This window comes from Rana temporaria, chromosome 2 (genome assembly GCF_905171775.1).
Source record: "Rana temporaria chromosome 2, aRanTem1.1, whole genome shotgun sequence".
Taxonomy (NCBI): domain Eukaryota; kingdom Metazoa; phylum Chordata; class Amphibia; order Anura; family Ranidae; genus Rana; species Rana temporaria.
In genome coordinates this window covers 307,240,139-307,266,286 of record NC_053490.1, presented here as the reverse complement: position 1 = coordinate 307,266,286, position 26,148 = coordinate 307,240,139, and the positions used below count along the sequence as shown (strand labels likewise).

Genomic DNA, 26,148 nt, shown 5'->3' with positions numbered 1-26,148 from the left:
TCACATTGAGAAAAACTTTGGGCCAGATTCACAGAAAAAGTACGCCGGAGTATCTGCTGATACTCCGGCGTACTTTCAAATTTTCCGCGTCGTATCTTTATTTGTAATTCACAAACAAAGATACAACGGCTTTTGGCATAGATCGGACAGGCGTATGGCTTCGGATCGTAGGTGTAATTCTCCGGCGGCCGCTGGGTGGAGTTTGCGTCGTTTTCCAGCGTCGGGTATGCAAATTAGCTGATTACGGCGATCCACAAAGATACGCGCGTTCGTCACAATCTCTTACGTCGTCGCTAGTCTGTTTTTCCCGTCGCAAAACTAAGGCTGCTTTTTCATAGCTTACATTTAGAACAGCCATGTTAAAGTATGGCCGTCGTTCCCGCGTCAAATTTCAATTTTTTTTTTTGCGTAAGACGTCCGGGAATACGAAATTGCGCAAAGCGCGACGGGAAATTTCCTAACGGAGCATGCGCAGAATGTTCGGCGCGGAAACGCGCCTAATTTAAATGGTACACGCCCCGTTTGAATTAGGCGGGCTTGCACCGGACGGCTTTACGCTACGCCGCCGCAAGTTTACACGTAAGTGCTTTGTGAATCAAGCACTTACGACGAAAACTTGCGGCGGCGTAACATAAAGGGGATACATTACGCTGCCGTAATTATTCATGAATCTGGCCCTCTGTTTTTGCTATGACATTAAAAACGGTCGTGTGTACGCGGCATAACTCCCAGCTTTTCCCGATCATGTGTCTTAGGCAGCTAGTCTTCTAATGCATTTTGGAAGATAAATATCTGCATGCTAACCTGTGATTTCCTCTTGCTTTGCTTCAAAGAAAAAACATATTTCATAAAAATCTGATTGGTCTGATCCAACATTTCTTGCTATTGATCTTCCAAAAATGCTCATGCAGAAAAGTCTGAATGTTGTCAGTAACGAATAAGATAACAGGATAACAGGTATGTTATAAAACTTTTGGCCACCCAACAACCAATTTTAAATACTCCTATATCATCTGAGAAATTTGAGTGGGTTATAAAGTCTGATGCCGCGTACACACGAACAACGTTTTTTTAAACCCGATTATTGAAAAAAAAATGCGATTGTGAAAAAAAAAATGCTCTAGCAAAGCGCGATGACGTACAACACGTACGACGACACTATAAAGGGGAAGTATCATTCGGATGGCGCCACCCTTGGGGCTGATTTTGTGTTAATAAAACTTTGGTGAGAGACGATTCGCGCTTTTCAGTCTGTTACAGTGTGACGAATGTGCTATCTCCATTACGAACGCTAGTTTTACCATAATGAGCGCTTCCGTCTCATAACTTGCTTCTGAGAATGTGCGTTTTTTCGCGTCGTTAAAACCCACACACGACCATTTTTTACGACGTTAAAAACTATGTGAAAATTTAGAGCATGTTCTACATTTTTAATGGCCATTTTTTACGTAGTGAAAAATGCTCTGGAGCCCACACATGATCATTTTTAATGACATTAAAAAAAAAACAAAACATTTTTTACATCCCGAAAAACAGTCGTGTGTACGCGGCATGATATGCAGTGTTTTTTTCTGCCTTATAGTACAATGTGATTCTCTTCTCATCCCATGTTTGTTATCTTTGCATAATTCTACTGTTCAAAAAGCAGTGGAGTTGATTTACTAAAACTGAGGAGTGCAAAATCTGCTGCAGCTCTGCATAGAAAACAATCAGTTTCCAGGTTTCTTTGTTAAAGCTTAACCACTTGCCTACCGGGCCATACCCAAAAAACAGCTACAGCACGGTTGGATAACTCTGGGAGGGCGTACTATAACGTCCTCCCAAAATCTGGCATATCCTATGCTTTTTCACTTGGAGATCATTCACATTTGTGTGGAGACCTACATTTTTTCTGCCCTTGAAAAACGCACATCTCCATAAAGGCACACAGAAAGCAATTGTCTTGGCTTGTCAGTGGGTTTTTATTAGGGTTGTCCCGATACCGATACTAGTATCGGTATCGATACCAAGCATTTCCCCGCATACTCCCTGTATAGATTTCAATAAAGCCTGACAGCTTCTCCCCGGACACACCCCCCCCCCTTTTCAGCTGCTTTAGTGAAATCTATACAGCGGTGACCGTTGCTTGTAAGTCCCCCCAAAGCCGCACCAATCACCACTGACTGTCCCTGTATCCTCCTCCAGTCCCCCCCTCTGTGCTGCTCTCCCCCTCCGCGCTCCGTGTCCCTCCTCCGTGCTGCTGCTCTCCCCCCTCTGCGCTTCTTGTCCCTCTCCGTTCTGCTACTGTCCCCCTGCCACGCTTGGTCTCAGCCTCCATTCTGCTACTTCCCCCTTCCGCGTTCCGTGTCCCCCTCTGTTCTGCTGCTGTCCCCCTCCACGTTCGGTGTCCCCCTCTGTTCTGCTTCTGTCCCCCTCCGCGTCCCCCCCCTCGGTTCTGCTGCTTTCCCCCTCCGCGCTCCGTGTCCCCCTCCGTTCTGCTGCTCTCCCCCTCCGCGCTCCGTGTCCCCCTCCGTTCTGCTGCTCTCCCCCTCCGCGCTCTGCGTCACCCTCTGTTCTGCTGCTCTCCCCCTCCACGCTCCGTGTCCCCCTATGTTCTGCTGCTGCCCCCCTCCGTTCTGTTGCTGTCCCCCTCTGTTCTGCTTCTGTCCCCTTCCACGCTCCCTGTCCCCCTCTGTTCTGCTGCTGTCCTCCGCGCTCCGTGTCCCCCTCCGCTCTGTTGCTCTCCCCCTCCGTGCTCTGTGTCCCCCTCCGTTCTGCTGCTGTCCCCCCCCCCCCCCCCCCCTGCGCGCTCCGTGTCCCCCTCCATATCTTCCTCCGCCCACTCTGTCCTTCGGTCTGTCAGGATGAAGAGTGGAGGTAGGAGCTGCTAAACCTGGCTCCTTCCTTTTCCGAATGAACAGAGTCAGTGATCACTGACTCTGTCCATTCATATAACTGAAACACCAGTTTATGAATGGAGAGGAGCCTCTGTCTCCTGTCCATTCATTTTCAGTGCAGCTGAGGCTGCTGAGAAAGAGACTGGGGACTCTGTGTCCTTATTCCCTTTCTCTGTCTCAAAGGGGAGATGCCAGAGGTCTGGTAAGACCACTGATATCTCACCAAAGCCCCCCAACAGGGCTAAAAAAAAAAACAATAAATAATTGTATTTGGGACAACCCTAGTTTCTATGCACTGCACGTTCAAAATAAAAACAAAGCAAACGCTACAATACAGTGGTGGGTCCGGAAAGTATGCACATCGCCTCACTTTTTCCACATTTTGTTATGTTACAGCCTTATTCCAAAATGGATTAAATTATTATTATTCAACAGAATTTATATAGCGCCAACAGTTTACACAGTGCTTTACAACTTGAGGGTAGACAGTACAACTACAATACACTAATACAGTAGGAATCAGAGAGCTTACAATCTAAGGGGGGGGGGGGGGGCAAGAGATAGAGGTAAGAAGTAATAATTGTGGGGAATGTGCTGATGGAAAAATACATTTAGAGTTGTTAGGTGGAGGCCAGATAGGCTTCTCTGAAGAGATGAGTTTTCAGGGATCATCTCAAATAGGACAAAGTAGAAGATAGACAGATTGGGGTAGAGCATTGCAGAAGTTGGGAGAGACTCAGGAGAAGACCTGGAGGCAAGCATGGGATGCAGTGACAGGGGAGCTAGATTAAATTAATTATTTTCCTCAAAATTCTACAAACAATACCCCAAATTGACAATGTGAAAGAAGTTTGTTTGAAATCTTTGCAAATTTATTAAAAAATAAAAAGCGGAAAAAAAAATCACATGTAAATAAGTATTCACAGCCTTTGCCATGACACTTAAAATTGAGCTCAGGTTTATATTTACTAAAATAAATGCCTTTGCATGTTCTGTGTACTGTGGGAGATCAGGTATAGTGAATGCAGGGTCCTGGGTTTAGTAACACTAGCTGGGAACATGGTCCCAGCACAGAGACCAGACTGGGCTCTCACCAAAAGCCCCAGGTCTCATATTAACAAATAGGAACCTGGACTCAATTCCACATCACTAGATCTTTGTGACAGCCTCTGATTGATCACTGTGCAGCCCACCACTGTTTTTTCTTCTTCTCTGAATGGAGAGAACGCTGCATTGTATTTTTTTTCTTCTTGCCAGGGAAGAAAAATTTAAACATACAAAAGTGTGTAAAATAATTAATAACATTTAAAAAATAAAATAAAGGAAAAAATAGCTAAATCCAGGCTTGATCTGAGTAAGGGGCAGTGGCGGCCTGTCCATTAAGGGGGCCGCCCCCTAATCCATCCACTTGGCCCCTAATCTACATGCCAGACGCATGGATTTCAATCGTTTTTTTTTTTTTAAGCACATGGTTAGAGCCTGAGGCTCTAATTGGCTTCAAAAAAGGGTGGATTCGGGGGACAGAGCACTGCATCCTGAGCCCACGCAGTTGTATCACAATGTGTGTGTGTGTTCCTGATTCTCCTCCCTGCCAGTCAGGAAGTGGGTCCTGAGATCTGTTTAGCCAGGGAGTCTTAGGACTCCCTGGCCAAAGGGGAGGGGTGAACTGATCGCTGCCATCCGCCCCCCCTGTGGGGGGAACTGATCTCCACTGTCCCTCTCCCGTGGGCAGACTGATCGCCAATGTCCCTCTCCCCTGGAGGAAATGATCGCCACAGTTTCTCTCGCGTGGGGGGCGACTGATCGTCACTGTCCCTTTAGCGTGCGGGGGGCTGATTGTCACCCTCCCTCTCCCGTGGGGGGACTATCCGCCACCGTCCCTCTCCCGTGGGGGGACTATCCGCCACCGTCCCTCTCCCGTGGGGGGACTATCCGCCACCGTCCCTCTCCCGTGGGGGGACTATCCGCCACCGTCCCTCTCCCGTGGGGGGACTATCCGCCACCGTCCCTCTCCCGTGGGGGGACTATCCGCCACCGTCCTTCTCGCGTGCTGGGGACTGATCGTCCCCGTCCCTCTCGCGTACTGGGGGGCTGATCGTCACTGTACCTCTCCCGTGAGGGAACTGATCGCCGCCGTCCCTCTCCCATGGGGGGACTGTCCACCACGTCCCTCTCCCGTGGGGGGGCTAATCGTCACCGTCCCTCTCACGTGCGTGGAGCTGACCGCCACCGTCCCTCTCCTGTGGGGGAACTGATCGCCACCGTCCCTCTCCCGTGGGGGGACTATCCTCCACCGTCCCTCTCCCGTGGGGGGACTATCCTCCACCGTCCCTCTCCCGTGGGGGGACTATCCTCCACCGTCCCTCTCCCGTGGGGGGACTATCCTCCACCGTCCCTCTCCCGTAGGGGGACTATCCGCCACCGTCCCTCTCGTGTGCTGGGGGGCTAATTGCCACCGTCCCTCTCCTGTGGGGGGACTGATCGCCACCGTAAAGGACTCCCTGGCCAATGGGAAGGGGGGGAACTGATCGCCACCATCTGTCCCCCCTGGGGGGAACTGATCGCCAATGTCTCTCTCGCGTGGGGGAGCTTAATGCTGCCATCCATCCCTCAAGTTTGTTTGCCCCCCCCAAATATTGAGCACCAGCCACCACTGGTCAGGGGACAACAGTCAGCGTAATGTGTCAATCACATGCCTGTGTAGACAAAAATCCTTTCACCACCCTGCGTGCAGGACAGGTAAGTGATACATTTGATTTTTCTTGGGGTTGTGTTACAACTAAATATTCCAGATTTTATTCTGCACACAAGAAGGCCAGAGGCTGCCATGTGGATGGTTTCCATACCCTTGTACTGTAGAGTTATTGTACCACGTTGGCTGTACACAATGGTACGCCTACACATGCACGCTGTACAACAATACACGGCCTCTAATTCACATTTCACACAACACTTTTGTTAACAACGTGAGTACAATAACTCCACTACGGGAACTTTAAATCATTATCTCCTTTATCCAATCACAGCAGCCTCCATTCACAGGCAGCGACCAATCACAGCGCCGCCTCTCGGAGCGACAGCATTACTCTTCTTACAGCAGGCGGAGCTACCCGCCACTGATACTTTAATGGGATGAGCCAATGGACAGCAGCTTTAGTTCAAACGACTAGGGAGTTGCGCTTTGCTACACGGTCTGTGATTGGACGCTAGCGGTTTGCGTCATTTCCGTTGTCAAGTGCGCAGCGATGGAGAGCCGGGGTTGGTAGGCGAGAGAGGCCTCCCGGTGTATCGCGAACTACCCCGGGGCATGAGCTCGGCTTGAGGAGGCCCCGGCAGTCGTGTACAGAGGTAGGGGCAGGTGGGGAGGCCGCGGCTTGGGCCGGCTGTGTGTGTTGGAGTGCAGACAAGAGGAGGTTGTTCATCTCTTTAGGTGGGGATTATGAGGGGGTCAGGTGAGCGGAGGACAATGGTTGGTGCAGGGATTTGTGCTGATCCTCCAGGACTGGTGCAAGGGGTGTCTTTGTCTGCACACCTCGGCTGGGGGCAGGTGTATTGGAGTCACCTTGGATCACACACTGCTGGAGGGAGCATGCTGTATTTATGATCACAGGCAATCCTAGTTTATTGCTCACTGACCTCTCATAGACTCCTGCAGGATGCTACAACACAACTTCTCATCTCCTCACATTCTTCATCGTATACAGAGGTTTCCCAATACACTTTTATAGTTAACCCCCCCAGTCTTTGTATAAGATCAGCCTTGTGTACCCAATGTGCAGGACAAAAGACTCATCATCTGACAGCATCCCCTAGCTATAAGATATGTCTGCACCCCTAATAAGTGGGTAAAGCAGACTTTCCTAAATTGTGTAACATGGAGGAACCCTTGAAATTTTCTTCTAATTTTAGAGACCCCCGCTTATAATAACTTTCTCATTTTTAGAGGAACCCCCCCCCCCGCTTATAACGATTGTACTGTAAGGCCTTGTTCGCATCATGATGCAGAGCCTTCAGGTCTTTCTAAATGCATTCTGCAAGGGCTCAAAGAAAACAATGGTTCTCTATGTGCCCTGTTAACACCACAACATGCGTAGTATTTTTTTGCGCAGGAATCTGCAACGTTTATGTAGGGAATTTTTTTTTTTTATCCGACATCAACATTGGTGTGAACAGGGCACGTAAAAACTGCATGCATAAAAAGCTCACGGAAACGTGCGTGAAAACTGTGACACTGATTAAGGCCCCATTCACACCATGGTGCAGGTCGGTTTTTCTGCACATGTTCTGCAAGGGCACAAATAAAACCAATTGTTCTCTATGTGCCCTGTTCACATCACAACGTTTTTTTTTCTGGGCAAGAATCTACACTAGGGATCCTCAAACTACGGCCCTCCAGCTGTTGAAGAACTACACATACCATGAGGCTTTGTAACACACTGACATTCACAGACATGACTAGGCATGATGGGAATTGTAGTTCCTGAACAACTGGAGGGCCGTAGTTTGAAGACCCATGATCTACACTATGTATGCAGTTTTCTGCATGGGGGTTAGACGACCGGTATGAAATCAAAATTGGTGTAAACAGGACATATAACGGATGTGCATAAAAACTCACTGAAAAGCGCGTATGAGCTGATGTCTCTGCAAGTGAAATCTGTGTGGGTTTTCCCAGTAGTTTTCATGCCCGTATGGTGTAAACGAGTCCTAACCCTTCCCTGGTGTCCCTTTAAATAGTTCTGAATGTGGGGGCTGAGATTGACTGATCACATGACCACTTTAATTGGATGTCACAGTGGTCACGTGATTGGGAGCTGGTCCTGCTGGGGAAAGAAAAGTCAGTTTGCAAACAGGTAATTTCTCTCCTGCACTGGTGGGCAGCATTGATAGGCTTCACTGATAGGTGACACAGGTGGGCACTGCTTGGCAGTCCTGATGGCCACTGGTAGGTGGCACTGCTTAGCAACAGAGGCTGTCAGTATGTGAGACTGATTTTTACAGAAGCTTGTAATCGGCTTTTTCATTTTTTTTTTTTTTCCTCACTGTGTCAGCGTGAGAGCTAGTTCACACTGGGGCGACCTGGGATCCGACTTCAAGTCGCACGGTCGAGAAAATGAATGGAAGTGAATAGGAGTCGTCTTAATACACACTACTGAAGTTGCTCCGACTTCAAAAAAGGTTCCTGTACTACTTCAATCCGACTTGTAGGCAACTTGTACCCATTGATTTCAATGGAAGTCGCCTCAGAAGTCTGATCACTGTCTTAACTGAAGCAACAATACAGGAAGATAACATACATTCCTCAGGCAAACCCCTCCCTCCCCCAGAGGTGATTGTTGTCTTGAATTTGCCTTGTACTGTCCTGAAGGCGACTTGAAGTTGCCTTGTAAGTCGCCTGATGATTCATACTCAAGTCGTGTCCAAGTTGCCTCCCAAAGTCGTGCTAGAAGTCGTGTTGCCCCTGTGTGATCGGGCTCTGAGGGGGGGGGGGAGAGATTCTGTTTACATTATGTGATCAGCTGTCATTGGCTGATAGCTGATCACGTGGTGAAGGGCTGGGATCAGTGCCACCTGCAGGGGGCACAGGAGGATGTCCATGTACACTAAGGATGAGCTGGTTTGTTCGCATAGAACACATGAAGAGCCCGCCAGGAAGTGTGCACGGCGCTGCACTAATAACAGCCAGGGAGACATTTCACGATTCCTGCAGCCGAGCATCGGGACAATGTCTCCCTGGCAGTGATTAGCACAGCGCCGTGCACACTTCCTGGCGGGCTCTGCACGTGTTCTATGCGAACACGCCGGAGCTCATCCTTAATGTACACCATCCTGACAATTTAAACAGGAGCTGCGGTCTGCACACATCATTTGTATTGAAAACATCTTTGCCATTCTGAAGCTTCCCTCTAACCACTTTGCATATTGTTTTATATATACTGGGATTCTGTACTTGCCAAATATGCTGCAGAAATCTCTCTTCACTAAGTTTGGCTGCATCCAATTAAACTGTGGGCAGCTGAAGCTCTGCTGCCTGTTCACTTTCTGGATTTACACAGACTTGGAGGCACACCTCCAGCTCTGCAGCTTTCATTGGCCCTCTTACAACTCATCCCTCCTCCCCTTCCTGGCACACTCTCAGGAGAGTGAGAGGGCTGTGCATGATGTTATAAGCCTAGGCCAATGACCAGACAAGAAACAAAGTGGGTAATATAAGGTATTTACTGGCAGGAAAAAAAATGTTTTACTATCCAAAGTTAAATCCACAAGGAGAGAAGATTTAACAGATGGAAAGATTAAAACAATGACTGAAGGTCCACTTTAAGCCCACGTTGTGGCTGTCTTTTGGTTATAGCATGGGCATCCAGTGATTGAAGTGGTTGTAAACCTCAGGCACGAGATATGAGCAAAGTATAACTCTTCATAGTGTGTGCTTGTCACAATCCAGAGTGCTAAGTGCCATTTCTGTCAGCATGAATCACTTCTGACAAGTTTTTCTGACACCCAAGAGAAAAAAAGCGACGGGAGGGAGCCCCAGTAACCAGCCTGCAATTGACAGCCTCAGCTCTGTTCCTGTGTGTGGGGGAATGTCCCTTGCCTCCCTGCATCCTTCTCCAATCAGCTGTTGGAGCTCTCCTTACTGAGCTCTGCAGAGTGTAACTTCAGCCTCCTGCCACCTGCTTTCCGGAAGCTTAGACCAGCTGTATAATTTCTGGGCTTTGAATGTAGAGAAGACGAGACGGCAGTTAAACTGGTACAACTTGTGTAGGAAGATGTGTTCCTCTGTGCATCTCCTGAGGGCAATCACTTCACTGGGCATATGTAAGGGTTTACAACCCCTTTAAAGCCTGCCCATTTACCACCACACACGTGTTAGTGGTTGCAAAGGGGTAGAATCCCCCCCCTCACTTATCGGAGTGGCATACCTTGCTTCTTGCTCAAGGAACCCCTAGCCAGCTCTGGAGGGACCTTGGGGTTGGAATAAAGCAGTTCCTATCTCCTGTAACCATAAGAATGGTGTAGATATTTCAAAAAGGTGATTAAAGGCTCATTTAGGGCTTGTTTAGATGTACAGCAACAGGGCAGTTGACAGATGTCTGGGAGGCAATACGTCAACACCTCACTGCCTAAGCACAGACCACCACACTGCAATCCCATTAACTGGAAGGTACTGCTTAAACAGCCATGGCATGTATACAACCCTTGGTGGCTGCATGTCCTTGTTCAGGTGGGCAGTAAAGTCACTACCTGCTTTTTCCACCTTCCTGGCCACACGCCTGAATGAGTCCTAAATTTATAGTGGTTGAACCGTTTTTTTTTTTTTTTCTTTTCATATCGAAAGGTTACCTTTTCCTTTTTTAAAGCATGGATACTGCGTTCTTTTTAAAGCGTAACTATACCTTTACTCCAGCGCTGCACTGTCCCGGGGCTCTCTGATGGCTGCTGACTTCTTCACCCAGTCTGCTTCCGGGTACTGATTTTCAGAATTCTTCATAAGCTGTTCCAAGAGTTCATTCATCTTGGCACTAACAAAATTGAACACTAAGCTTCTTGTGTACAGCTCAGTGTACAGGGCAGGTAAGAAACTTTAGTGCAGAAAAGACATTGGGGGTTATTTCTGAAAGCAAATCCACTTTGCACTACAACTGCAAAGTGCACTTAAAATTGCACTGAAAGTGCACTTGGAAGTGCAGTCGCTGTAGATCCGAGGGGGACATGCAAGGAAAATAAAAAACTCCATTTCTCTTATCGTCCATGGACGGACACAGCTCCTTAAATCTTGACAAGTGGGTTATGTTCCCTGTTTACAGGAGAGGACTAGGCAGAAACATGTTAAATAGTTAAATACATGTTACATTAACAGAGTTGAACAGCCCCGCCCAGGGGGCGGTCCCTCCAGACATAACCCTCCTCACTGCAGCTTGCAGCCTCAGTTTCGTTCTGCCTAGCAAAGGAGAAGGACGTATGGCTCCCTTTGGGCCCAGCGCCCTGAGGAGAAATTTTATTTTATTTTACTTTACTTTTTCTTGAAGGTCCTGCATGGTGCAGTGGTAAGCCACCTGCACTACGGTGCACAAGGTCATAGGATCAAATCCATTAGACCCACCATGGGGCTGCTACCTTCTGCCTTGGGCAGTGTGGGATTTGCTAAGCTGCAAGGTAATTTTACCTTTCCTGCAGGACGAGAGTTTTGGGGTTTTCTATGGGCCTCAGGCCCTAAATACCTTTGTGAACGTCGGGTAGTTCCGCATGGAATCCATTTGTTCGGTGGTGTCCTGACGTCCTCGGACATCAGGGACGCATACATGCATGTCCCGTTTTGCACATGTCACAGTGTTTTTTTCTGTGCTTCGTGATGAGAGAAGGGTCTCTGTCAGCCTGTGGCCCTCCCTTTTGATCTGGCGTCAGCACCATGGGTTTTCAGCTAGGAGCTCGCACTTATTTGAATTTTGTTGGGACAGCGAGGCTTTGCCTCATTGGCTACTTTGACGACTTTCTTCTGAGAGCAGCTTCTGTCTCCGACCTAGTGGATGGGTTATTCCCATTCAGACCCTCCGAAGATTCGGGTGGATGTTAAACGTTTAGGCCAGAAAGTGTAGCTCAGTGGCAGCAAGCCTGCCCTACATGTGTGCGACCCAGGGTTCAAATTATGGGCATGCTAGGTTCCGACTCAGCGTTGGAGTATCTAGTGTTGATCCAGACTCCTCAGTGGCAAAGGTCCTTCTTCCCCTGGAGAAATTGCAGACTCTTCAGTCTGCGGAGAAGGTATTGGCATCACGCAATCGGTCTTCTCTCCGGGCGCCTGCTGGTTCAGGGTCTGTGGGTAGCCTCCTTCAAGGTGGTACTGTATGCCCAGTTCCACACCCTGGTTTTCCAGTGGAACTACTGTCCAGGTGGTAAAAATCTCTTGTCTCTGAAATCATTAGATTCCTGTGCGCCACCTAGTCAGAGTCTCTCTGAGTTGGTGACAGAGATTCCCGACTCTTCGGTCCGGGAAGTTGTTCCTTCCTTCCAGTGGTCGGTGTTTACGACGAATGCCAGCTCACGGGTTGTGAACCTGGAGGTTCACAAAACTGGGGGGTCCAGTCGGCCCTGAGTCGCTGGACTTGCGTGGACCTATGACCACACCTCCTTGAATGTGTCTGGTCTCGGTAGCTACCCAGGGTCGTGCCTGGCTAGTGCCTGGTGGAAGACCGCCTGGGAATACCAGGTGCTGTCTACTGTTCATTGTCCTACTATTTTAGGCGATCAGGCTATGCTTCTCCTTGTGGTCGACCAATCTGGTTTCAGCCGGACAACGCCACGGCCGTGGCTTCAGTCTACCATCAGGTATGCCGGCAGGCAGACTACTGGAGTCGCCAGATGCTGGACCAGGGCGACTGGTCTTTGTGCTTGGGGTGTTTCGGCTCCCTTGCAGGAGGTGAGCCTCACATGGCATGGATCTCCTGGCAGCTTGTCTCCGCCGCAAGGGTGTCAGTTAGTGGCCAGGTCTAGTGATCTTGTACAGACGCGTCAGTCGCGCTGGTGGCCCTGTGTTGTCTGTATCGGTGATTTTTTGCCATTCCTCCATGGTAGTTGCTTCCTCGGCCGCTCCACAGAGTGGATGCTGAGGAGATCCCGATGATTCTAATCGCTCCAGATTAATCTCGGCGTCCTTGGTACGCTGATATCGGGCGCCTGGTAGCGGAGGCACCCTGGCGATTGCCAGGGCAGGAGGTTCCTGTCTCAAGGTCCCATACTTCCTCCTGTTGTACAGTCACTGACTTGCTTAACATGGTTATTGGAAGCCAGACTTTAGGTGACCAGGGTCTGTCTGACTCGGTCATCTCAACAGGGCACCGTAGTCTTCTTCCGGAGGATCTACCGTCGCACCTCTCTTGGTGCGAAGGGATGGAGTGACGTCCACGGGCGTACTTTCAATGTCCAGGGTCCTGCTGTTTTTAAAGCTTGGATTGGATCTAAAAATTGCTTAAAGCACCGTTTGGGGGCAGATTTCAGCCTTGGCTGTGTTCTTTTAGTGGCCTTTTTGCGGCCCGTTCCCTGGTGGGTCCCCTTTTTTTGTGTGCAAGGGGTTTGTCATATACTTTCCCCTCTTGGCCCATCTCTTCCCCCATGAGTTTTGACTCTGGTGCTCTCGGTTCTTCAGGAACCTTCCTTTTGGAAACATCAGAGAGATTTTCTCTTGACACTATCTCAGAAGGTGGCCCCTTTAGTGGCCTTTACCTCTGTTAGAGGGGTTTCTGAGTTGGCGGTCTTGTCTTGCAAGCCGCCATGCTTGATCCCCCATAAGGATTAGGTGATGGTGCGCCCGCGACCTTCCCTTCTTCCGAAGGAGGTTTCGGCCTTTCATACTTTAGGCGTGGTACGCGCTTTGCGGGTATACCAGCCTACTACGGCTCCATTTCGGAGCTTCTGACTCTCTTTTGTGTCGGTGTCTGGTCCACAAAAGGGCCTGGCGGTCTCGTCGACCACCATTTCTCGGTGGATCGGGCAGGCCGTCATACAGGCCTATGCTCCTAAGGGCGGGCCCCCCTTTCCGGTCACGGCACTTTCGACCAGGGCAATTGGTGCTTCCTGGGTTTTTTTTTTTTTTTTCCCGACATCATGCGTCGGTCTCACAGGTGTGCGAGGCGGCGATTTGCTCGTCCGTTCACGCTTTTTCCAGAATGGTTGCTGTGAGTGCATCTTATGATGTTTTTTTCAGCCGCTAGTTTTTGCCGGCGGCTGTTTAAAGTTGCACCTCCTCCGTTGAGGAGCTCTGCTTGTTTTGGGGTGAAGTTAAAATTGTTTTTACTGATATATTTCCCACCCCTCGTTTTTTGACACTGCTTGGGGACGTCCCACTTGTCAAGATTTAAGGAGCTGTGTCCGTCCATGGACGATAAGAGAAAATAGGATTTTTTGTACTCACCGTAAAATCCTTTTCTCTGAAGTCCATGGACGGACACAGCTCCCACCCCTCCTTTTTAGGTTTGTACTGCTTGTTACGAACTGAGGCTGCAAGCTGCAGTGAGGAGGGTTATGTCTGGAGGGACCGCCCCCTGGGCGGGGCTGTTCAACTCTGTTAATGTAACATGTATTTAACTATTTAACATGTTTCTGCCTAGTCCTCTCCTGTAAACAGGGAACATAACCCACTTGTCAAGATTTAAGGAGCTGTGTCCGTCCATGGACTTCAGAGAAAAGGATTTTACGGTGAGTACAAAAAATCCTATTTTTTGCTTGCACGTGACTCAATGATTAAATCAGCAGAGGTTCCCCTCATTTCAGATCTACAGCGACTGCACTTCTAAGTGCAAAGCTTCCACTTGCAGTGCACAGTTTATTTGCCTTTAGTAAACTGGAAGTGCAGTTGCTGTAGATCTGAGGGGAAGCTCTGCTGATTTGATCATCCAATCATGTGCAAGCTAAAATGCTGTTTTTATTTTCCTTGCATGTCCCCCTCGGATCTACAGCGACTGCACTTCCAAGTGCCCTTTCCGTGCAATTTCAAGTGCACTTTGCACTTGTAGCGCAATGTGGAGTTGCCTTTTGTAAATAACCCCCGCTATGTGTCTCTTCTGCATTAAATATACTGCTTGGTTGCCATTTTTTTTTTTTTTAGGGGGTTCTAAAGTTTCACTTTAAATCCCCTTAGTAGTAGCTATTCTATATTAAATACCATTTTTTGTCTGGCTTCACTTAACTGTTCTCTCTAGGTTTGAGACAGAAGATTTTGTTGCTTGTATTGGTAAACCTAGATACTGGATTTTTTTTTTTACTTTGAATATTCAGCATCATTTATTGCCCTTCTCGAGGATTAACATGACCCTCCCTTTCACCCCCTCTACACAAACCCATAATAACAGCTAATCAAAGCACATAGTCCTGCTGCGTCAAGGTCTGTACACAACTGCCTATTCACCTCATTCGCCAGTCTGAAGCCAACCGCAGGGATGTGTCCTATAAATGCATAAAATCTCAGTTATGCTAAAGCCAGAGTGATTGAGTACTAACATATCTGTGTTTAGCACTAGGGTTGCTGGTTTGAATTCCAGCCACGACGCTACCTGTCTGGAGTTTGCATGTTCTCCCTGTGCCTGTGTGGGTTTCCTCCGGGTACTCTGGTTTCCTTCCACACACCAAACATGTTGGTAGGTTAATTGGATCCTGTCTAAATTGGGCCCCAGTATACGTGTTGGACTTTGGGTTGTAAGCTCCTTGAGGGTAGAGACTGATGTGAATGTACAATGTATATGTGAAGTGCTGCGTAAATTGACGGTGCTATATAAGTACTTGAAATAAAATAACTAATGTTCAAGTTGTCTGTTTAGGGTTCATTCACACAGGTGCAGTGAAGAGCTGACTTTCTAGACCTGCAGGGAGCTGGTTTCAGGCAGTCTACATAAGTGAATGGAGACGCAGTGACTGTATGGACTTGCCCACACAGCCTAGTTTGACAGGTGCACATCCCCCCCGAAGCAGTGACTGTACAGGGCTCTACGCCTGTGTAAAGGGGTGGATATAGTAGCAGGAAAGTGAATGGCAATGCACGCAGAACACCACAACTAGGGTTTTGGGTCTATATGCCTGAGGAGGGCTGACTGGCTTGGAGCATCTTTAAAACAAAAATGTCTCCTGTATGTAGTAGCATAAAAGCTCTTTTTTTTTTTTTGTGTTTCTGTACTTTTAATCAGTATTTTTTAGATCCGTGGAGGACAGTAGGTACTTGTGGTTGCCTCACGTGTTATCTTTAGTATGTACTAACTAGGGGTGCAACGAATCAAAAAACTCACGGATCGGATCGATCCACGGATCAGGAGTCTCGGATCGGATCATTTTCGGATCAGCAAAAAAAAAAAAAGATTTATGAAAAAAAGTCTGATTCAAGTCTGGGCTCTAGCTGGGCCAATGGCTCTATATGGTGATGTCCACCATTGCCCCCCACTCGTCACTGTAATGTCCACCATTGTCCCCCACTCGTCATCACCATCACTGTTCCAGTCCAACATTGCCCCCACACTAGTAATATAATAGCCAGTTTAACATTGTCCCCACTAGTAATCACTGTAATATAATAGCCAGTCCAACATCCAACTCACTGTACTTGCACTGTAATGTCCACGATTGTCCCCCACTCGTCATCACCATCTCTGTTCCAGACCACTCCAACATTGCCCCCACACTAGTAAAGAACACTGAGTCCCCGTCCTTCATAGTGGCGCTCACTTTTCCCCCTAAGCTCCACACGTTCATCCTGATTCCCAGAGCGCGCCAAGACAGCCAGCCAATCCGGGCAGCCTTCCAATCAGAAAGGGCGCTCATCACGCGGGCCAATCAGGTGAAGAGACTGGACATCCCATCCAACCAATCACAGCCGCTCTGTGATTGGTTGGGGTGGAACAAGATGTCCGCCTCTCCGGAGCTAGGCCGAAGCCGGGGACTTTCCTATGTCCGAGGCTCCGGAGCGCTCCGCGGATCGCGTGGTGTGCCGATCCGAACGGGGTGTCCCGTTCGGATCACGGATTGGTGACGATCTGTTGCACCCCTAGTACTAACCAACAAATCCTATCCAAGTAGTACTTGTGTATGGAATAATTATGCTATATTCTGTCACTTTATGCATATGGAAAAAAAAGAATGTGTGAACGTGTGTAAAAAAAAAACACACCCATGACTGAGCATTTTTTATGTTTGCTCCTGGCAGCAAGATGTGGCGTAATTAGGATTATTTTATACCTGTGTGCGTTCAGTCTTAAAATAATATGATAGTTATTCTAAGATTTTGTTTGAAATTAGTGTTGTTTCCCATGCATTCCTATTGTCCAGTATTGTTTGCTTCTCTCTGATAGCCTGTGACTAGACAAAGGTGGTAATTGCAATTAATATTTGTAGTATGTGAGGTGGTGCATTATTGAACTGTACAATGTGACTGTAATCCAGGGTGGATCTAAACCAGTATTTTTTTTTTCCTTTAAATTACATTTAATAAAATGCTTTTTGGAGTAAAAATCTAAGATAAATTACTAATTTAGTTTATTCAGCATGAAATGGAGCTTGGTTATGTAGAATGATGGTGTATATTCTGCAATATAAACATTTTTGGTAAACCTGTTCATTGAATCCAAGCAGAGATAACATGAGCAAAATGGGCATTAAAAATTTAGAACATGCTCTAAATTTTCACGTCGTTTTTAACGTTGTCGTAAAAAATGGTCGTGTGTGTAGGCTTTAACGACGTGAAAAAAACGCGCATGCTCAGAAGCAAGTTATGAGACGGGAGCGCTCGTTCTGGTAAAACTAGTGTTTGTAATGGAGATAGCACATTCATCACGCTGTAACAGACTGAAAAGCGCGAATCGTGTCTCACCAAACTTTTACTAACACAAAATCGTCAAAAGCAGCCCCAAAGGTGGCGCCATCCGAATGGAACTTCCCCTTTATAGTGCCGTTGCACGACACCGCACTTTGCTAGAGATTTATTTTTTTCACGATCGTGTGTAGGCAAGGCAGGTTTAACAATGATCGGGTTGGAAAAAAACGTTGTTTTTTTTTCTAGACCCTTAAAAATGGTTGTGTACACACGCCATAAGTCCTTACATTTAAAGAGCACCTGTCATTTCAGATCCATCATGGCAGTGCCTGTTAGCGGGTATCCACTCACCTGCTGCCACCACGTCGCTCAGCCTTTTTACTAGTGATTTAAATCGAATCCACCCTGTCACAAATGCAGTGGAAATGTTTTTTTATGTGATTAAGTTAATTTTCTTGGCAAAGAGGGACTTTGCAATTAATTGTAATTCATCTGATCACAATTCATAACATTCTGGAGTATAAATGCGAATTGCAATCATAATACAGGCAGCAGACTTTGTTAAAAAATTGTGTCACTCAAAACTTTTGTCCATAGCTGTACACATACGTCAGCACATTTACAGCTAATAAGCTCTACAAGAACTGAAATATTTAACATGTTCTTACAGTGAAGTCTCTGGTGCATAACAATGATGTAAACACACCGAGGGTATTAAAGCATCTGGATAATATAGTGCAACGCTTGTCTACTTTTGAGCACATCCTCACACCTGATCCCTGCAAGGCAACCTCTAAGGGAATGTGCAAATGGGGGAAAAAAATGCTATTGCGGTTAGAAACAACCAAAACGAATACACTGAAATGCATTTCATCAAAATTCAGGGTTGTTCACTCACCAGGGACAAAGGTGGCAGGGCTTAAAGCGACACAGAATGTACAGCCTCATTCTACAAAATTAAGCTTCATTTCATGCTGAATAAATTAAATCATTAATGTATCTTAAATAGAAAACTATCTTTTTTTTTTTTTTTTTTTTCTCAAAGCATTTTATTAAAATAACTTTGATCAAAAAAAATCCTTTTAATTTTTTTTATCATTGATTTACATCCACTCTGATTTGCGGTGAAGGCTTCAGGGCGTCCAAGGACATCCAGCAAGCGACAGGACCGTCTTGCACAGTTGATTCGGCTGTGGGATCAGATCACCACCAGTGCAGAGCTTTCTCAGAAATGGCAGCAGGCAAGTGAGTGCTTCTGCATGCACAGTGAGGCGATGACTTTAAGAGGATGGCCTGGTGTCAAGAATTGCAGCAAAGAAGCCACGTCTCTCCAGGAAAAACATCAAGGGCAGACTAATATTCTGCAAAAGGTGCAGGGATTGGACTGCTGAGGACTGGGGTGAAGTCATTTTTCTATGATGAATCCCCTTTCCGATTGTTTAGGGCATCCAGGAAAAATATGAGTTCTATTATTTGCCCTGTGTCATGCCAACAGTAAAGCATCCTGAGACCATTCATGTGTGGGGTTGCTTCTCGCCCAAGGGAGTGGGCTCACCCGCAATTTTGCCTAAGAACACAACCATGAATAAAGAACGGTACAAACGCATCCTCCGAGAGAAACTTCTCCCAACCATCCAAAAACAGTTTGGTGAGGAACAATCCCTTTTTCCAGCATAATGGAACACCTTGCCATAAGGCAAAAGTCGTACCGACGTGGCTTGGGGAACAAAACATGGACGTTTTTGGGTCTATGGACAGGAAACCCCCAGACCTTAATTCAGTTGAGAACTTGTGGTCAATCCTTAAGAGGCGGGTGTACAAAAAAAATCCCCACAGATTCTGAAAGACTCCAAGCATTTATTATGCAAGAATGGGGTGCCATCAGTCAGGATGTGGCCCAGAAGTTGAAGGCATGCCAGGGCAAATTGCAGAGGTCTTGGAAAAAGAAGGGTCAACACTGCAAATATTGATTCAGTATATATATATATATATATATATATATATATATATATATATATATATATATATATATATATATATATATATATATATATATAAAAAAAATTTTATGAAATATCATAGTAACATCTGACAAAAAGATCTAAAAACACTGAAGCAGCAGACATTGTGAAATATCTTGATCATGAATATTTTGTGTCATTCTCAAAACAAATGTAGCCAGCCCTTTCCATCCTCTTCCCGGGCGTCCTGTGCTCTAGAGCTTCGGGCTGGCGGGACAGCCTTCTTCTTCTGGGGCCTTTGGAGAATCTGCCCACTTTCCTGAGCAATCTCCTGTGTATGATTGAGTCCTGTTGAGTTTCAAATGCTCCACTGCTGTGCACCATGTGCTTGCGTGCAGAAGCAAACGCATATGTGAGTTAGAGCTGCACGATTAATCGCAGAGAGAATCGCGATCTCGATTCTCCCCGCGGGATGACCCGCGATTCTTCTGTTTCACGGCGGGTTCCACATAACCAGCGTGTAACGCAAATGGCGCCGATATCGGAACCGACGTCAGCAGCCTGCGCCGCTGGATGGATGCCTGGGCTTCTCTTGCAGATCTGTACAACTTTGTGTATCCATGCACCACCCAGTGGTTGCCGGCAGTACTGCTTCTGATGTATAAACGAATGACCAGTGATATGTCTATAATGTTAAAGACCTAATAACTCCTATGAAGACAGCAGAATCAAAGTTTGATTCTGCTTTTTTCATAGGAGTTATATGGTCTTTAATAGGGTTGTCCCGATACCACTTTTTTAGGACTGAGTACAAGTACCGATACTTTTTTTTATGTACTCGCCGATACCGAATACCGATACTTTTTTTTAAATGTGTCCTCAAATGCAGCCATGTCCCCTGTATATCCAGCCATGTCCCCTGTATATCCAGCCATGTCCCCTGTATGTCCAGCCATGTCCCCTGTATATACAGCAATGTCCCCTGTATGTCCAGCCATGTCCCCTGTATATCCAGCCATGTCCCCTGTATATCCAGCCATGTCCCCTGTATATCCAGCCATGTCCCCTGTATATCCAGCCATGTCCCCTGTATGTCCAGCCATGTCCCCTGTATGTCCAGCCATGTCCCCTGTATGTCCAGCCATGTCCCCTGTATAACACTTTGGCGTTCGAAAGAGTTTTTACATACAGCCATGTCCCCTGTATATACAGCCATGTCCCCTGTATATACAGCCATGTCCCCTGTATATACAGCCATGTCCCCTGTATATACAGCCATGTCCCCTGTATATACAGCCATGTCCCCTGTATATACAGCCATGTCCCCTGTATATACAGCCATGTCCCCTGTATTTACAGCCATGTCCCCTGTATTTACAGCCATGTCCCCTGTATGTCCAGCCATGTCCCCTGTATGTCCAGCCATGTCCCCTGTATATCCAGCCATGTCCCCTGTATATACAGCAATGTCCCCTGTATATACAGCCATGTCCCCTGTATATACAGCCATGTCCCCTGTATATACAGCCATGTCCCCTGTATATACAGCCATGTCCCCTGTATTTACAGCCATGTCCCCTGTATTTACAGCCATGTCCCCTGTATGTCCAGCCATGTCCCCTGTATGTCCAGCCATGTCCCCTGTATATCCAGCCATGTCCCCTGTATATACAGCAATGTCCCCTGTATGTCCAGCCATGTCCCCTGTATATACAGCCATGTCCCCTGTATGTCCAGCCATGTCCCCTGTATATACAGCCATGTCCCCTGTATGTCCAGCCATGTCCCCTGTATATACAGCCATGTCCCCTGTATATCCAGCCATGTCCCCTGTATATCCAGCCATGTCCCCTGTATATCCAGCCATGTCCCCTGTATATCCAGCCATGTCCCCTGTATGTCCAGCCATGTCCCCTGTATGTCCAGCCATGTCCCCTGTATGTCCAGCCATGTCCCCTGTATAACACTTTGGCGTTCGAAAGAGTTTTTACATACAGCAATGTCCCCCGTATATACAGCCATGTCCCCTGTATATACAGCCATGTCCCCTGTATATACAGCCATGTCCCCTGTATATACAGCCATGTCCCCTGTATTTACAGCCATGTCCCCTGTATGTCCAGCCATGTCCCCTGTATGTCCAGCCATGTCCCCTGTATGTCCAGCCATGTCCCCTGTATGTCCAGCCATGTCCCCTGTATGTCCAGCCATGTCCCCTGTATATACAGCCATGTCCCCTGTATATACAGCCATGTCCCCTGTATATACAGCCATGTCCCCTGTATATACAGCCATGTCCCCTGTATGTACAGCCATGTCCCCTGTATGTACAGCCATGTCCCCTGTATGTCCAGCCATGTCCCCTGTATGTCCAGCCATGTCCCCTGTATGTCCAGCCATGTCCCCTGTATGTCCAGCCATGTCCCCTGTATGTCCAGCCATGTCCCCCGTATGTCCAGCCATGTCCCCCGTATGTCCAGCCATGTCCCCCGTATGTCCAGCCATGTCCCCCGTATGTCCAGCCATGTCCCCTGTATGTCCAGCCGTGTCCCCCGTATGTCCAGCCGTGTCCCCCGTATGTCCAGCCATGTCCCCTGTATATTCAGCCATGTCCCCCGTATATACAGCCATGTCCCCCGTACCTACTGTTAATCACCGCGGCGTAGGGAACATTGCAGACAGCGTTCGTTTGAACAGCTGTTTTCCCCGCCGCGCATAGACACTCCCCCTTGCTCGCGATTGGACAGATCCGTCCAAGGGGGAGTGTCTATGCGCGGTGGGGAAAACAGCTATTCAAACGAAAGCTGTCTGTAATGTTCCCCGCGCCGCGGTGATTAACGTTGTAGCGGCGGCGTTGGTGGCGGCGGCGTCGGCGGGGCGCTTTCTGGGGGGAAGTATTCTATTCTAGTATCGGCGGTATTAGCGGGAGTACGAGTACTCCCGCTAATACTCGGTATCGGTACCGATACCGATACTGGTATCGGTATCGGGACAACCCTAGTCTTTAACATTATAGACATATCACTGGTCTTTTTTTATATATTCATATTTTTAGAAAAATCACAGGTTTATTTGGGGGGGGGGGGGGGGGTTTGAGAATCGTGATCTTTAGTCTAAGCAAAAGAATCGGGATTCTCATTTTGACCAGAATCGTGCAGCTCTAATGTGAGTACCGCCCGCATATGAAAACTGTTCAAATCGCACATGTGAGGTATCAATGTGATCATTAGAGTAAGAGCATTAATTCTATCCCTCTGTAACTCAAAATATGCAACCTGTAGAATTGCTTTAAAGCGTTGCATATGGAGATTTTTAAGGATAAGTTTGGTCATTCCACAAGCGGCTGCAATTTTTTTTAAGTGCAACGTGTTTGTGTATCAATTTACTCGGTGTAACATCTTTCACTAGAGGTCGCCTGATATATATCGGCCAATATTTGGCCATTTGTGATAAATCGGCATCGGCTGATTATTATCCAAATCGGGCTGATATTTAACACCGTGCCCACAATTGTTCCTCTCTTCTCCACACTGCGCTGGCAGAGCCGCACTTGAAGCTTGCCAGAGCTGCTGAGTGTGTGAAACTGACACCTAACTGAATGCAGAGTAGGAGAGGAGCTGTCAAAATTGAGCATTGATGTCGGGGTGGGTAGGACCCGGGGTGGGCAGGACCCAGCAGCTATCAACCTCCAGCCAATGAGATGGGATCTGGGTGGGCTGCTACGATTTGTGGCCCTGCACCCTTTCTTAAGCAGCCCAATCATTGACTGGTGTTGGATAGCTGCTGGGTCCTGCCCACCCCCAACATCACAGCTGAATTATGAAGTTTTCTGTCTTACTCATGTGCTCACATAAATACAATGGTCTTGGTTTCAGTTTTGCTCGGCTGTCTGTGGGCATTATAAATTGGTTCCCTTTCATTAAAGGAAATGTGAGGGTAGAAATATGGGAGCCTCCTTTTGTGTTTGAGGGTTTTTGAAACCCCCCCCCCCTTAAATTTTTTTATTTTATTCTCTTTCAGAAGCAGGCTTTGGGTATGATATTGACCCTGTCTTCAATATCCAGTCTGGTGATAAATTACATAAGGGTTGGTTTTTAGAGTCTTGGTTTTCTAAAGCAGTGTTTCTCAACTCCAGTCCTCGAGGCGCCCCAACAGGTCATGTTTTCAGGATTTCCCTGAGATGAATTGGCTGTGGTAATTACTAAGGCAGTGAAACTGATCAAATCACCTGTGCAAAAAAATGGAAAGCCTGAAAACATGACCTGTTGGGGCGCCTCGAGGACTGGAGTTGAGAAACCCTGTTCTAGAGGAGTAAATGTATTGATTGGTGGGGGTTTTCTGAAGCAGCACCAATGCATGCTTGCAAATGGGGTAATTTGCGATCTAGAGGCAGGAGATCCAGTGGGGGTTCCCTGTGATCAAAGTGGTTATAAAGTCAAAATGTTTTTTCCTTAATGTATCCCCTACATTAAGGGCCCTTTCACATGGGTGAGCTGATCAGGTCTGCCTTTTCAGGCAGACTTAATCAAATGGTCAATGCATTCCTATGGACTGTCAGGTGTAAAAGGACTTGTCTGTTTACACCCACCTACCTCCCAGGTCCAAGGAGGAGGACTGCGTTCTGTTCCGGATTGGAGGGAGCCGGGTGTAAATGGACAGTGGCATCTGTTTACTGCCAGCCACCCATAGAGCAGAGTGGTGTCTCTTCCTGTCTGCTCTGTAATCTGCCCCACTCTGCTCCGATCAGCGGGCACAGGTCTCTAGCTGATTGGGACGGAAGGCGCCTGTGTAAAAGGGCTTGCATCCCTTTTTAATAAAAACCCAATCTCAACACGTGAGCTCCCCCTGAACGAGACAGGATGGCCACATTCTTGCATAGTGTGGGACCATGGAGAACGAACGTAGCCACCTTTTTAACAGGAAGTCTGATCACAGCGCAAAGAGAAATTTAGCAATTTTGGAGAACAAGACTTTTCAGAATTGGGCTCCATTCACACCATAGCATTTGGTTTTGCAGGCCGAACCACGGGCCCTTGCGATCCTTGTTATTTTGAATGACACCCAAATCGTCGTACAATTTTGCTGTGATTGTCAATGAATTGCTGTAAAATTGCGCAAACAGAATTGCGTGATGTACAAGAACTTATTTTGGGCGACAGGTGTCCTGCGATTCTGTTTGTCTCCTGACAAATCATTGTCAAATAGTGCAATCGCGGAAATTCTCGCCATGATTTGCGTGCCATTCAAAGTAACAGGGATTGTGCCAATTCCGCCACCAAAATGGAACACCATGATGTGAATGGAGCCTTAAGAACACATGCTTTTAATAATTTATTTTAAAGCGGGAGTTCACCCATTTGTTAAATTTTTTTTTTTTCTCCCCTTAGATTCCTGCTCGTTCGGTCTAGGGGAATCGGCTATTTGTATTAAAATATGAGCAGTACTTACCCGTTTTCGAGCTGCATCTTCTTCCGTCGCTTCCGGGTATGGGTCTTCGGGAGCGGGCGTTCCTTCTTGATTGACATTCTTCCGAGAGGCTTCCGACGGTCGCATCCATCGCGTCACTTGTAGCCGAAAGAAGCCGAACGTCGGTGCGGCTCTATACTGCGCCTGCGCACCGACGTTCGGCTTCTTTCGGAAAATCGTGACGCGATGGATGCGACCGTCGGAAGCCTCTCGGAAGACTGTCAATCAAGAAGGAACGCCCATTCCTGAAGCCCATACCCGGAAGCGACGGAGAGGATGCATCTCGTAAACGGGTAAGTACTGCACATATTTTAAAACAAATAGCCGATTCCCCTAGAGAAAAAGAGCATCCATCTAAGGGGGAAAAGTGCCCTCTAAGGGTGAACCCCCGCTTTAAACCTATAGTTTGGTGCACTTTAAAGTGACCTAGTGAAGTGACTGGCCTCAAGTAATGCATGGAGAGGAAACCAATTCTCCTACATCAGTTGTATCTGTTGATCTGCAGCTCTCTTTTTTATATCCATTCAAAGTGCTAAATTCTGAAGCTTTTCTGAGTTCAGAAAGCAGGAGGTGGGGAGCTGAAGTTACTCAGTCAGTAGAACTCAGAGCTGATTGGATGGAAGGGACACCCTCCCCTTCATGCAGCTCACAGGAACAGAGCTGAGGCTGTCATTCAGCTGGAGGGTCCCTCCCCTGTCACAATTTTTCTCTTGGTGTCCGGAAAAATTGTCAGAAGTGATTTATGCTGATGGCAGAGGAAGGAAGCAGCAGACAGAAATTACACTTGGTGCTCTTAATTGAGATAAGCACACTCTATAGAGGGTGTGTGTGTGTGTGTGTGTGTGTGTGTGTGTGTGTGTGTGTGTGTGTGTGTGTGTGTGTGTGTGTGTGTGTACATCTATTTATTTTTGGTCTGAGGTTTACAACCACTTTATTCTTTATTCTTTAAAGGGTTTGTAAGCCATTTTACCTGGTTAATCCTACCTGTGCCCAGCCTCCTGAGAATAAACTGACCACACTACACTAGCATGGCTGCTGATCCATGCTAGCATGGTCCGTTTACGTTTTGTGTCATTACGCTGAAGATGCAGGCTGGCTGTCACAGCCGTGCCGACCCCCTCATTGCTGCACTCCTCCAGGGAAAGGAGGTAGTGATGCATGCTGCTGGGCCTGATAGCGTTCCATCGCTATGGGAACTAGGGCAGAAACCACTAATCCAGGGGTTGACAAATTTGCTTGGAATCTAGGAGCCAGCTAAAAAAGTTAGGAGCCAGAAAACGCATCCCATCCCGACGAGCTTGCGCGCAGCAGCGAACGCATACGTGAGCAGCGCCCGCATATGTAAACGGTGTTCAAACCACACATGTGAGGTATCGCCGCGATTGGTAGAGCGAGAGCAATAATTCTAGCCCTAGACCCCCTCTGTAACTCAAAACATGCAACCTGTAGATTTTTTTTAAACGTCGCCTATGGAGATTTTAAAGGGTAAAAGTTTGTCGGCATTCCACGAGCGGACGCAATTTTGAAGCTTGACATGTTGGGTATCAATTTACTC

The 26,148-nt window shown here is 47.4% G+C and overlaps 1 protein-coding gene across 1 annotated transcript in view; it reads left to right on the top strand.

The window, feature by feature from the left end:
- The first annotated feature begins 6,035 nt into the window (after positions 1–6,035).
- The window catches only part of STK40 (serine/threonine kinase 40), a 71,443-nt gene continuing 51,330 nt past the window's right edge, over positions 6,036–26,148 (top strand). The window contains exon 1 of the mRNA XM_040337344.1: positions 6,036–6,224. The gene's annotated coding sequence lies outside the window, so the exon portion shown is untranslated. The remainder of the gene's footprint in view (positions 6,225–26,148) is intronic.